Here is a 13,994-nt window from a genome sequence, read left to right as displayed (position 1 = left end):
TTTTTAAGCAAATCAGTTTGCTAGAATCGCGAAACACAGCTATCGCTCAAGTTTGGATAAAGGTAGCGCATAAGAAGCCTGAGTATGGAAAGTCGTCCCGGTGGGACCACCAATACTATCGACCGCGTCGCGATTGCTGCCTATGACTTCGACCCCCCCGGCTCATAGGCACGGTATTTATAAAATCAATATACGTTTTTCGATTTTCTTTGATGGGCACTTTTCTCTCGTGATCCTGACGGTTTTGTCGCCCCGGCGCTCTGGCGCGTGACTCTCCCTAGTTGACTCAGGATTGAAACGGTAGCGGCGCGTGGGTGTGCGGGTGGAAGGGGAAGGGGGGGGGGGGGTTGACTTCCGGGCTCTGCAATCATCTCGTCTCGAGGGTGGCACATTACCGCGCATGACTGCTGTGGTGGAAAGGGGAGGCTTCGACGCTCGCAATCACGCGGATAATGCAGTGCAATCCAATGACTGGCAGCAGCAACGTTTGACAAACAGGCGAGCAATTTACCGCAATTGCGTTGCCGCACGCCCGCTTAATTTATATGAAAACGAAATACCCCCAAGCACCTCTGTCGAATCAAAAGTGTACATTGTATACTTTAAGTAAAGTGTGCATGGCATGTATACTTGAATTAATGTGTACATACCATGTACACTTTATTTAAAGTAGACAGTGTACGCACTTGAGTTGATAGAGCACGTGAAGACATGACGTTGAACATTCTTGTCGTAAATTTCCCACAGTAGGGACTGTCATACTATAGTTGGATTTGAAAAATACGCTCAGTTAAGATATGAATAACAGTAATATCAATTAACTGCGGCATATAATTACGTCAGCGTGTGAACCAAAAAGACACTTAACTTTATTCGCAGCCTATTAAAAGAAAACGCGCGTCTAAAGACATCCGTGTGAGTGTGAGAGTGTAATGGATCCCCTCGCAGAAGGGGATTGGTCCACACTAACCCCCTGCCGCTGCTATGTGGCCGGCTCTCTGCGGCCGGGTGCGGTAAATTTCCTTCTGGGATTGCCTCTTACGCAATCTGTCTTATTTTGTGCCCCCCCCCCCGTCCCCCCTGCTGTGTTGGTGAACGCGCCATATCCAAGCGCCCCACACGCCCAGAAAGCCAAACACGCACTGTCTGCGTGTGAGGGGCGGGGGTGGCCGGTTCGCGTCACACATATTGCATGCTGTGTGTCCCTTCGGCAGGAAGCATAGTCGGGCGTGGCGGAGCGTGGCGGAGCGTGGCGGAGCGTGGCGGAGCGTGGCGGAGCGTAGCGTGACGGAGCGGACCGACGGACCCCCCGCGTGACGATCGACCCCCTGCTGCTGTGCAGCTGAGTCCTGGGCGGAGCTGGCCAGTCGCGCATCCAATCAGTATTTACTGACCTCGTAACGCTGGCTCCGGGTGCCTCGCCTCTCACACTAACTGGATTTGTATCTTTTATTTGAACGAATCTAAGCGTAATCAGATTTCCTCGTTCATTGCTCACATTGTGTTCGGAAAAGTTTTATACATCAAGTAGACATCGAAAAAAAGTACCGTGAACTTACAAAGATATCTCTGAGGGGTGTGAATAACTCCCCTGCTAAGTGTACAACCTAATTCTGCTCAATTCAAACTAATGCAAACAATTTAATTTTACACAATTCAGAAGTAATTCAAAACCGATTCAATTGATTCGGTCCAATTTAAGCCAATTTAATATTCAATCCAAAGTCTTTTCAAGCGTATTCAAGTTAGTTCACAGTAATTCAGTAAAATAAAATCGTAATAATGATTCAAACCAAATCAAAAACACGACTTCAACCAATTCACTCCAATTCAAATTCAATTCAAGCCAATTCAAATTCAAATCACGAAATTTTCACACCTAATTCGGAAGTTGTTCACCCTTCGGATATCTCGCTGGCACCCCCGGAACGGCGCATTAGCTCCCCAGCCTCGCTTTGAGTGCCGCCACTCGTTCTGGCCCGGCGGGTCTGATTGGCCGTTCTCTTTTGATGAAGGAGCGCAGTGCCTGATGGGTGGTATACGGGTGCCAGACGGGTGCCAGATGGCTGCCAGACGGTCAGTGCACGCCGCCCCGGTCCTAACGGCTAGACGCACTCAGCGCCACGCGGCGTGCGCCGCCGGGCTTCGACCCTTGCCGCGGGCGGTGCGGGTGCAGCCGGAAAGTAGTACGCGAAAATACCTTCCTGCCCGAAAAGTAGTACCCGAAAAGCACCTTTCTGTCCGAGTCGAAACTTTTCATTTTTCATTTCAAAACGCTTAATCGCGTTGTACATCGCGTACGGCTATGCGTGCAGGGCGAGATGCACTTACCGAGAATGTTGCGTAACTCGAGGAGGGAGGAGGTGACCATGGTAAACGCTTTCTCGAGCGCCTCCAGCTTCCTGGAAGAGTATAGGAAGTCTCGCTCCAGCCCAGCCGCACTAACCATCGCAGTGCCAGGGGCACGCCACGCTACACCACTTAAGACGACACCGCCACCCAGGTCCCCCTACACACACACACACACACACACACACACACACACACACACACACACACACACACACACACACTTCCCGATCCAGCTCCATCCAGCCCCCCTCCCCAATCCTGTGCCGCGACACCTACGGACACATTAACGTTGCTGCTTTCTCATCAGTTCCCGGAAATAAAACTCTCTCGCGGAGGCTGTCTGGGGACTGTCGCGAACACCACGCGCGCACACGCACATACAAGCTCGCGCGCGATCGCACAACCTACACAAACAAACACTTTGAATCAAATGCAAACAGCATTGTCGCGTTTATATCCTCATTTCATTCATGGAAGCACACCCATAAAAATGAATTCTTGATTTAAGGCAAATTTCGGCTTGAAGCCGATTTTCTTGAATCAAGGGACATTTTTCTTCGGAGTAAGAAATAAAAGTTGAATTGAGAAAATCGGCTCAAATAAACCAAGCCCAAGAATGCTGTTTTCTGGGTCCAGATGTCCACCGTATCCAACACTAAATGAGTCTGTTCATGTTTTATTTGTTCTCGTCGTAGCGGGGAAAGTACCCGCCCCCCTCTGTAAGGTGAAAACATTGTCTGATTTTTTAAAGCGAAAAGAGAACTTTAAAAAACTACCTCGGTTAACTCCTCAGATTAGGAAGTCTCCTTAATAATAATGAGATTTTCCCTCACTTTTAAATATGATTCGATACTATCTGTGCCGAGATCTGAGGGGTTCCTCGAATATGAAAGTTCCTCAAAGTTTCCCCCTTTTCCTAAAAAAAAGGAGACATTGTTTTTACCGTGTGCCGCTCCTGCGTACCATCTGCATGAAAGAAGCAAACAAAAAAACAAAACAAAGGACACTTCTTCTAGGCGTGTGATTGTTTTCGCTTACTTCGAATCCCGCCGCGCCGTTTTTGTGCGGCCTCATGCCGTGCGCCGTGCGCATTCATTTGGTGGTACAGCGACAGGTAGTACAGGCACAAAAGCAGGCTTTAGTAGGCCAACACCCACAACTGCCTACGAAACGTTTTGGGTGTGAAAAAACAACGCGTTGTAGGCGATATAGATTGTCAGCCAGCCCGTCGTCCTTCCCTGCCTCCGCCAGACGCCTTTTCGGTATAAATATAGTTCCGCGGGAGGGGCTTGAGACGTCTCTGCTCGGATCATAAACAAACGAACTTGAGACCGTCTGGTCTTGTGAGCCGACTGGCCTATTTCGCCATGTATTCGCCCCTCCCCTCCCTGTGCTCTCTCTCTTCCTCGAACTCCGCGACGTCTGACGCGCCTCGCGCTCCTGTCTAGCTAATTCCCAGAACGACAGTTGTAGCGGACAACCCCCGTCTCCGTCCCCCACACCGTTGCGACCTGGCGGCCACTTGGCCACAAAGACTTCCCGATTGCGCGCAGATCATAACCGCACTTAAAAAAATTGTTTTACTGAATTTTCCGTACTTTATGAGACTGAAGTTTTTCTGAGTGACCAGTAGTCTGAAAGTTCAGTAATTCCTTACCATACCACTTAGTCTGAAAATGCACTAGTTCCTAACCATACCACTTTAGTCTAAAAATTCACACAGCCGGTATGAAATTATTTTGAAAATGTTAAGAGGAAAAGGTTAAAAATGAACTCGTGGTGAGCGACTAAACAGTTGTCGGGGTAAGTGTGCAACCCTTGGGTTTGCTATTAAGCTTTGGATACTTGAAAGTGTTCAAATTTACTGCTGAACACTTGTCTTGTAAGTATTCAAACGTCCTGTCCGCAACACCGAAAAGTGTTCACCATAGAGTTGAACACTACCATGCGCGTGACAGTTTGCACGCTTTACATGCCAGTCTCCCAGTCTCCTCCATACCTTTCCTCTCGCATCCCGGCCGGAGCCAAGCCCAAGCCCCACGCTAAGAGTTCTCGCATGTCGTGTAAAGTTTCGTGCCCGAAAATGCGGCAGTGACCATTATCGTGCTTGTAGCGGGGGCGTCGTGTCGTCGTCGCCCGGAGGGTGGGCATCAAGGCGCTTCTGGACGGGGCTCATGCCCGCCGGGCAGTCTCCCCCCCCCCCCTTTTCACCCGCCCCCACAACGTGAGCAGCCTGGCCAAACCCAAGCAGGGGGAGGCGGGGCACCCACCTGGTCGACCCCAATTCGCATTTTAAAGGTTTTCTTTATTTCCCCTTTTCCCCTCTCCCCGTTGTGGTCGTTTTATTTGCCTTCACCGGGGCATCGCTTGCGACCGCCTGCGACCGCTTGCGACCGCTTGCGACCGCTTGCGACTGCTTGCGACCGCCTGCGACCCACCTCCTGCAGCGGCCTGGTGACCTGGATTTGGCCCCGGCACTGGAGGAAGAAATCCATCAGGCTTGGCTGCTCGGATCTCCGAAGCACGTGTGTCCCTGATTGAAGAATCTCCCATAGCATTGCGAGTGACACTACAGAAACAAAGAAGATGTGCGAGAGACTAAATTGCATGCTATTCTTACCAGCATTCGAGACGCCAAAAGTTCAACCGATGAACTTAAAGTGTGCAAACGTCTCTGTTAAGCACATGGTAAAAAAAAATACTTAGTGACTACAATATCTCTATTCTATCTATATCTATCGATGTGGTAATATAATTTTGACAACATTTTTATCTTTTGTAAATAGCATTTAAATTGTCGACAGTGACAATAACCATAGATACATCTGACTAAACGTCTTTATATTTGACAAAACAATTGACAATAATTGTGATTTAATGATCCAGGAAATAAGACAAGTCAGAATGACAACATTCGTAAGCCATCTTTACAAATTTTGAACGTTTCACATCACCCGAACGAGATCTGTCAAATCGGGGTTACAATTTTTGTAGTCACTTCCTTCACAATATGCGTCTAACTTAAAGTTCAGGAGGGATGAGGGATGTCTTCAAGTGAAAGTATGGTCTGTCGCACTGTCTTTTACTCCAAACCTGAACACACACTGTAAATTGCTTACGAACTATGGGTTTGTAATGCAACCCAAAACGTTCGTAGCTTACGAAGGATTTTGAAGCGTTGTATTACGAACTAATTGTTCGTAAGCTTACGAACAAATAGTTCGTAATGCAAACCGATTGTTCGTAAGACCCGTCTAGCCTTACAAACAATCGCTTTGCAATACGAACAATTTCTTTGCAATACAAAGAACGAAAATTGTTCGTAACGTTGCAAAGTATTTAGTTCGTAAACTTTTTACAGTGCACATACACAGAAAAAAAAATCAAGATTAATTTTTTGCATGCGCAATAAGAAATGTCGGAAAACGGATAGGAAAAACGCTACGAGGAAATAATGAGGGTGTCCGCTTGTTTTGTGCGTTTGGCGCCAGACAGGATAGGCTGGCACGCGGACCGCTGGTATTGGAATAATGAATGGTGGTACTGATTGATCGGGTTCCACAGGAAACCGGCCGTACGCCAAATTGTTCCCTCCCCCCCTCCCCCTTCGATTTCCTTTGCTTTTCACTCGCCTCCTCATCATTATGCGTTGCGCTGCTCACTGCGCGGGCTGCTCGGTGGGCGGGCACCGCGATTGGTAGAGACAGCTGTCGGGCGATGTATCGAACGATCTCTCGAGTGTGCGAGTGCGCGGGCGGAGAGTTCGAAGGGAAGCCGCGCTACAAGTACGGCCCGGTCCACGTGGCCGGTTTGGCACGCCAAAAGAGACTTCTCACTGTCTTGTTTGACTCTCTCCGACCCGCACTTATAGGGTTGGAAGTCCTGAAAAGTTTCCGGAAAATTTCCCGGAAAATAAGGAAAATTTACGGTAAAATGAGGAGAATTCCCACACACCGGAAATTTTTCGTTTTGTCCGATTTTTTTTTTTACGAAAACTTTCGGAAATTTTCCGGAAATTTCCAACCCTACACAGAGCACATATTGGGGAGTGTGTTGGTCGTCCGGGGGTTAATAACAACCGCGAGGAGGATTTGGAGGCTGTCCCGAGGGGCTGGGCGGGAGATGGGAGGTGAGGGGGTTCCCTTTACTTTCGCCTCGCCTTCTATCCGCCTCTTACCGCTCGCCGCCGCCCCTATTTCCGGGTGCCTTCCGGTCCGGGGGACGTACACGTCCCGGTATTGGCCGTGGCCGGGCGAGAAGTTAGCTGGCTAGCGTCTCGTCCTCGTCCAGGCCCAGCCGTGGCGACCGAGAACCAGGACGAGCGGGCCACCTGGGCCCGAGCAGAGTAGTGACGATCCTTCTGGCGTAATACCACAGCGGCTTCCCCAGGATGGTGGGGACTATTAGACCGCACACCACACTGTAAATTGCTTACGAACCGACGAACAATAGGTTCGTAATGCAAACCAAAACCTTCGTAGCTTGCAAAGGATTTTAAAGCTTCGTATTACGAACTAAGTTGTTCGTAAGCTTGCAAACAAATAGTTTGTAATGCAAACCGATTGTTCGTAAGAACCTGTCTAGCCTTACAAACAACAAACAACCGCTTTGCAATACGAACAATTTCTTTGCAATACAAAGAACGAAAATTATTCGTAACGTTGCAAAGCATTTAGTTCGTAATCGTTTTACAGTGCACCCCTGCTGCTCTGCGCGAGAGAGCCCTCACTTGCCCGCCCCAGCTTAGTGACCGCGGTATCGTGCGCATTCGGCCGCTCTCTCTCTCTCTCTCTCTCTCTCTCTCTCTCTCTCTCTCTCTCTCTCTCTCTCTCTCTGCGGAGCCACTCTGAGACTGTTCAATTCCAGTTTCGCCCTGTTGTGCTGTTTTTTGTGATGTTTTTTTGTCTTATCCACTTTGCGTCGCCATGGTGCTTTCACGGCCGGCGCGTCAGATCGGTCCCACAGCTCGGCCATCCAGCACAGGGACCACTCTCCCGTGCGATACATCCCCTACTCAACCCCCGTACACTGCACACAAGATTGGTGTCGTTTTACTTCATGTTCTCTTTGACAAAAAATGCTTGCTCTCTTCGTCACACCGACAATTTGGCTGCTCCTCGACATAACGTCTAGTGTCTTATCACTAACATGTTATAAATTTGCAGTTGGGTCAAGACAAACGTTATATTTGGAATGACCATGGATATTAAAATTGATGTGCATCAACAACATGACGAGCACACTTTTCATTGATTACCAGTACGGTGATAAGTAAACTACAAAATTGGTGAGCAAATTTCCGTCTTTGCGATTAATTGCCCTTTCGCAAACTACATTCCCCAAATTGGTTGGCATGCAAACTGTTATTTTTTGGTCGCATCTGCTGTAGTTGATTGAAACAAAAAGAAGAGAAATAGAACGAGCAGTGAAGCGTTTGGTTGGCGTCAGCGGTTTGCGCGTGTGGCTGACATGAAAGCTGGTCACCGCTGGGCCGCACCTATTTCACTGAATACGATAGGACCATAGTGGGGACCAAAGTAGGAAGATTGACAGGAAAAGTTTTTTTGACGCAAGTTGTAAAATTACAATTTGTAATCGTAAAAATATCATGGGGTACGTATCGACTTCAAATGGATTGGCGAGTATAAAATGTGCCCTCGTTAATTAACAATTTATTTTGTAAATTTACGACTACATTTTTCACAGTGGAGGACTCACCCCCACCCCACGCGGGAGTTCTGCGTCGGGATGCGGGCCGGGCACTGTAAGTCTACTAACGAGAACGAGACTTCGTGAGCTCCTAGAATGTAGTAGCCGAAGGGGTCCCGCCCCAGCCATATACTCTCGTAAACAAGGGGAGATTTGCACTGTAACTGTACGTGCACTATAAAGAAACAAATATAAGTTCAAGAAGATCTTTGAAATTTCTAAAACTTTCCAAAAACAAATAAAAATTACCGGGGTCTGGGAAATTTTCTTATTTTTCCCGGAAACTTTCCTGATTTTCCAGGAAAATTTCCGGAAACTTTCCGAAGCATATTCTGGTATCCAGTTCAATATTTTTGCATTTTTCGTTAATTAAGAAACCGTGTCGGCGCTCACACAAACACTGCCCACCTTGGTCTAGTTTCCAACAATCCCACACCCCGCCCTCGCCTCTCCCTCTCGCCCCTCAATTGAGCTCCTCCCTCTTCATTTGTTGAGCCCGGGAGAATAAAAGCTCTTTATGGCCCATGTTTTTATTTGCGTCTTGGGCCGAAGTACAGGGGGGGGGGGGGGGGGGCAAGGCCACCGCTGCTGAGGGCGCGCGACCTGGGGTGGTGTCGACTGGTGCACTGCTAAAAACAAGAAAGGTTCAAAGCTGCCGCTCTGTTCCATCTGCAACAGCATTGCCGTTCTTGTCAAAAACTGTAAATAAGTTGATCAAAAAACATGTTATTGCTGCCCGTTTTCCATTATACGCATACACGTGAAAATTAAACTTGAATTGGTGCATGTTTTCTCACCGTAGCTCTTATTCTGCATCACCCGTGAGCTACTTTTTATCGTACTCTCTGAACAATTTGGACTTTACTGCGCGCAGCTAAAAATGATTGCACCGCCGTTTATCGCCAAACTCGTCGTTTTGTGCCGTGCGTGCAGTTTGTCGCGCCATCGCAGCTGATCCAGGCTCGTGGCGCGTTTGGCCCCGCGGCGCTCGGCAGCCGCACCATCAACCTAAGCGCGGGGCCCAGAGGAGCCGGGTTATCTTTAAAACGACCGCGCCGGGAGCATTTTTCCTGTAAAATTTGGTGCGCGCGGTGTGTGTGGCGGGGTGTGGCGGGGCGCGGCGTTGAACTGGGCGCAGCGCGACGCTCGAACTGGATATTTATCACGACGCAGAGCCGCACCCCGCCACGCCGCGGGCCCGTCGTGACATTGTCTCATTCATTTCGTTCGCCGTGACGTTTATGTGGTGGGCGCGTGACGGCCGCGGCGGCAGCGTGACGCGGCGTGACGTCGGCGCCCACCCCAGTAGTGATGGCTGGTGGGACTGTATCATCGTCGCGCCACCGCGCGTCCACCGCTGTGACGGTCCTTCTCCCTCAAGTTTAATTTGATCCCGTTATGCGATTACTCGCTCCACTGTTTCGCTTCGCGTCCCGCGGGGGCTGAAAGTAAAGCACAAACGGAGCGTCCCGTGTGGCGCCGTCATCGCGGTCATTGCCGACGACGTGAATGTCGGTGTTTGGTCCAAGCCGTGCCGCCGCCCGCGGTCGCGGCAGTGATCGATGCCCTGGCAGTTAAGTTGATGTCCACTTTGTCGGAGTGCCAGCGCCGCCCCCTCCGACTCCGACCGAACGAAGTGGGGCAATCAACGGTTGACATTATTGAACACCGTGTGTCGTGTAGCGCGTTAGATGGCCAACAGTCGGAATCATATTCATTTTCAATGTCGTGTATAATGTGTACCACTTTTTATTTTTATTTCAAAGTATTGAAGTTTTATATTCCGGTTCAGTAGAAGGATGCTGGGTAGGCTGTCGTGTTTCTTTCTTTTTATAGCGAGCTGGAAGCAGGGACAAACAAGCGTTGCACCTATAACTCATATAGTCGAGGGTAACTAGCGGAAATTTTATAAACAATAGCTATACATAAATATTTTAAATTCTTGTTAAATTTATGCATTAGACTGGGTTAATTATTATGCAGACGAAACACGTTCGCGTTGGAGGGAAGATGAGAAAGGAAATATGCACAAAGAGAGCTAGATAGAAAAACGGTTCTGGCCTGGGGCACAAGTGAGGAAGATGAGAAGGCATTCGTAAAGAGCGTTTTGGCTTTGTTTGCAGGTCTGCGCGTGGGCCCGCCCCGGGTGGGCCAGCCCCACCTGTAGCCGCGTCCACCTGTGCGCGGCCAGGGCGAGGGCCAGGAGGGCCAGGGCCAGGGCCTGGCGAGGCAGCCGCCCCCTGAGGCACACCCTTCTCGCCTCGACGGTCAGGTAAGTCCGCCGGCAACAGGTCGCCGCTTTTCGCGTCCGAATGAGAAAATATTACGCCGCGACCTTCGCGGGCACCTTCGGGGACTTTCGAGAGAAGCGCCACTAAGGAAGAAAGGCTGCCGAGCCGTTAGCGGGTGGCATTGCGCCCGCGGTGGCGGAAGACGTACACGGCTGGTTCGGTCGGCCGACAAAACAGTGAAGGAGGTGATCAAATGCGCGGGCAGCCTTTTCCTCTCTCCCAATTATATATACAACTTTACTAGGGCATTGTCTTTCAGCGAAAGATCTCATTAGCATTGCGCTAAGCTAGTCAAGGCCGCCAAGAGTGTGCCCTGAGGCGAGCCCGGCGCGGAGCGGGGTGGGGGTGAGCGGGGTCCGGCCCACGGCCCGCTCTGTACATGAGGCTGGATTAGCATCCCTGAGCCCATTTCACGCTGGGCCGCGCAGTGGACGTCTGTTCTCTTTCAGCGCTTCGCCCGCGTGCGCTCCTCCTCCTCCCCGACTCGCCGCACGGAACCGAAACGAGTGCCGCCGCCCCTGGACTGTAATATCCACCTGGAAGTGTACAATGGGGAAATCACGCTCCCCCGGTCCCCTGTGCGTGCGTGCGTATCGAAGCTCACCGAACAGAGATCGTTGTTGGGAGAGTGAGCATTGACTCTGCGTGCGAATCAAACACACACCTGGCAGGTGGGGTGGTAAATTACCATGTCTTCCTCATACAATAGCAAGGCATAATTACAACCACCCTGCCTCATGTTCTTGCGTCGGGGTGGTCCGACTTGATCTTGGCCTTGGTTACCACACTTTTTTTTACTACCCCCCCGTTTCGGACCGAGCATTGACCGGGCCTTGACACTCCTCCTTGGCATTTACTCGGTTGGATTGGCTGTGTGGCGAGCCCGTCTGCCCCCTGGCGTGCCCTTGTACGGACCGTCCCTTCGCGCCCGCCGTTAGTTTCGACCAGATACACGCGTCAGTGTTTGATCCAGCGAGACTCCCCCGACCTCGACCACGACCCTTGACCCTGGCGCACTGGCCACCATCCCCCCCGGGGCGATGGTTCGAGTCGCTTTGGGAGGGGCGAGGGCCCGCGCCGTGTCTGGGCTGCGCTACTCATTCGCTAGTCACCTTCGGTCGCCGGTCGCCATTGAGTGAGCCCCTTTGTGGAGTTAATTAATTGTCTGCCGCTCAGGATCCGGTCACGGTAACTGCGCAGCAGCCCGCACCCGCCACAAAGGTGGGGACCTACCTCGTCTGTTTCTGAGTACCCTATAGCATATTATGTAGTATTATTGTCGTTTGTACGTGTTCTTGCGTCGGTCTCTGCTCTCCCCGTTTTTGCGCAGGAAAAGGGGAAAACTTTTGAAAAGTCCCCTAATTTGAAGAAAACTCCTCTGATTTTCAAGATGTCTTGTCTCTCCCTGTCTCTATGTTTTGAAAAGAAATCCTCAAAAGCTCAAAAATTTTCCCTAAATTAGGGAAATTTCTCACAGTTTTGCCCCTTTAAAAAAATCCAGGCATTGCTTTTACCTTGTAATATACCTCAAACCGGCGTTTTAAACACATCTGATCACCCTCGCTGTTCATTTGGGCCAATCCCCGTCTCGCTCCCCGCGTGCTCGTTGCTCGTCTAGCAACAGTGGCTCATTTCTAGTCGAAAGTCCTGTATACACAGGATGTCGGACTCCAGTCCAAAGAGGTTGCTCCTATCCCGCTGTCCTGGTGCACGGGGCAACGGGTAAACATGGTTGCCGAGCTCCGCCAGCGGTCGGGTGGGTCCGCTCCCTGCCGCGCAGCCATCGCCGCCTTGCTCATCACGAAGTTCCCCCACGAGCGCTCGAGGAGCAATCTGCCTCCAGGCGAATGTTGACCCAGCAAGCAATACGACCCCCCACCTAGCTATGCTGGCGGCATCGGAAGTCGGGGCTGCGTGGCCTTGGATGCATATATTGGTCCTGAGCGGGAGGATGCCTTGATTTTTCGATTATTTCAAGGCGTGCCATGCCATCCCATTAGCACCAGCTCCCTCCTTGCTCAGATTCCTCAAGGGATTTCAGGCTGGATCTTGATTAGCTGTTCGCGGAAATTTCTTACCTAGGAGTAGTCGGGCGGTAAACGAGAGTTGCCAAAAAAAGGGCGTGGGCGTAGGGTGCACTATTAAAAATAACTGTAACATGGCGACATACTGCGGGATTGACTCTCCTGTTAACAGAAATGTTGTTTTCATTTGAACTCTCTCGAAACCTGTGATATTCGGCACATATTGGCCCAAAACAAAAACTACTGCGTACTACTTTGCTGTACATTTACAAGTAAAAGAGAAGTTAATTTTTTTTAGCAACACATTTGTTCCATAACAGGACACTCGTATTGTTGCATGTTTTTTGTTTTTTTACAGGAGCAAAATAAAAGTAACTGCATTCGGTCGGAAACTTTGTTTCCGAGATTTTCATTAACGCTGCTTTTTTACAGTAATGCCTGCAAAAATACAGTATGTGCTGCTAACAAAATTAATCACATTTTCGTTGTAAATTTACAGCATTTTTTTTAAACAGTGCGTGTACTTTGGGACCCTCGGCGTGGGTCACGTCGCAACACTCAACGAGTTAACTGACGTTGCAGAGCTCGTGAAAGCTCTGTGCAGCCTGTGTGTGCCGCGGTGCTTGCTGGACTACTACTCGTTCGCTCGGAGGAGTGAGGTGGTGAGGTGCCCGCGCCGGCCCCCCGGCCTGCAACAGGTAGCTGTGGCGCCCCCGGCAGCGGGTCACGGCCACCGAGTGGGTGTTGGTGGGTGTTGTGCCGGCCGAGGAATAGCAGAAGAAGTGAAAATGATCACCGAAAACGGCGGTAAATTGGCGAACGCCTTTCTCTATTTTCTCGCTACGAAGTGAGCATTTGTCGTAACGATCAAGGCTTACGTTAGTCTTTATTTTTAAAAGGCGCAACGCGGTATAATGTGGGGTTTTAATTACTTTTAAAAATTTCCTAGTTGCCGTTTACAATTTCTAAACCAAGTCAGAAGAAGGTGTATGAACGCAATTGTAAAGTTAATACATTTTATTTCTGCTAGAGGTAGAGAAAATGCGCGTGCACGCTCTTTCTTTTCATGCTACAAAAAAGTTCGCAAGTTTTTTCTTGTGTAATTTCTCGAATTTCCCGGTTTCTCTTACGAAATAAGGATAAGTTCTTACTGTACAGCCTTACAACTGATCCAATTTTTTGCGGTGTTGACCTTTGTGGACATAGGTGGTATATGATCGATTGGCACCCTGGTGCATCAGCTAGGACCTCGGCGTAGCTACCGGTCCCCCCTTGTTCCCAATGCCATATCTCGCTTTTCGCTGGTTGACTTTCTATTCCGCGCCTGCCAAGTGCACTTCGTGTGATGCGGCACGCTCCAGGCAGCGAGGGAGATGAATAAGGTAGAGAGAGGAAGTGGTGGAGGAGGGTGCGGGGGAGTGAAAGAAAGGGTGGTGGCAGCCATCCGTCGGCTCCCCTGAGGCGAGGGAAAACGTGCACTGTAAAAAAACGGGCGTAATTTTATCTGTCAAGTAGTGGGTAAATTTCACCCCGTGGCCTTGAAAACTATGTTGCCAATCAATGGACTGGGAAATCTTTACTCTCCACCCGCTCGGTAAAGTTATTTGCACAATAACTG

The 13,994-nt window shown here is 49.9% G+C and overlaps 1 protein-coding gene across 1 annotated transcript in view; it reads left to right on the top strand.

Moving 5' to 3' along the window:
* The window catches only part of LOC113216769 (cephalotocin receptor 1-like), a 113,568-nt gene that overhangs the window by 37,007 nt on the left and 62,567 nt on the right, over nt 1-13,994 (top strand). The window contains exon 2 of the mRNA XM_052267801.1: nt 10,185-10,333. The gene's annotated coding sequence lies outside the window, so the exon portion shown is untranslated. The remainder of the gene's footprint in view (nt 1-10,184; nt 10,334-13,994) is intronic.

Source organism: Frankliniella occidentalis, unplaced genomic scaffold (genome assembly GCF_000697945.3).
Source record: "Frankliniella occidentalis isolate FOCC.00 unplaced genomic scaffold, Focc_3.1 Scaffold59, whole genome shotgun sequence".
NCBI lineage: Eukaryota > Metazoa > Arthropoda > Insecta > Thysanoptera > Thripidae > Frankliniella > Frankliniella occidentalis.
The sequence above is the reverse complement of the archived record's forward strand: the minus strand, read 5'-3'. Positions and strand labels throughout refer to the sequence as shown.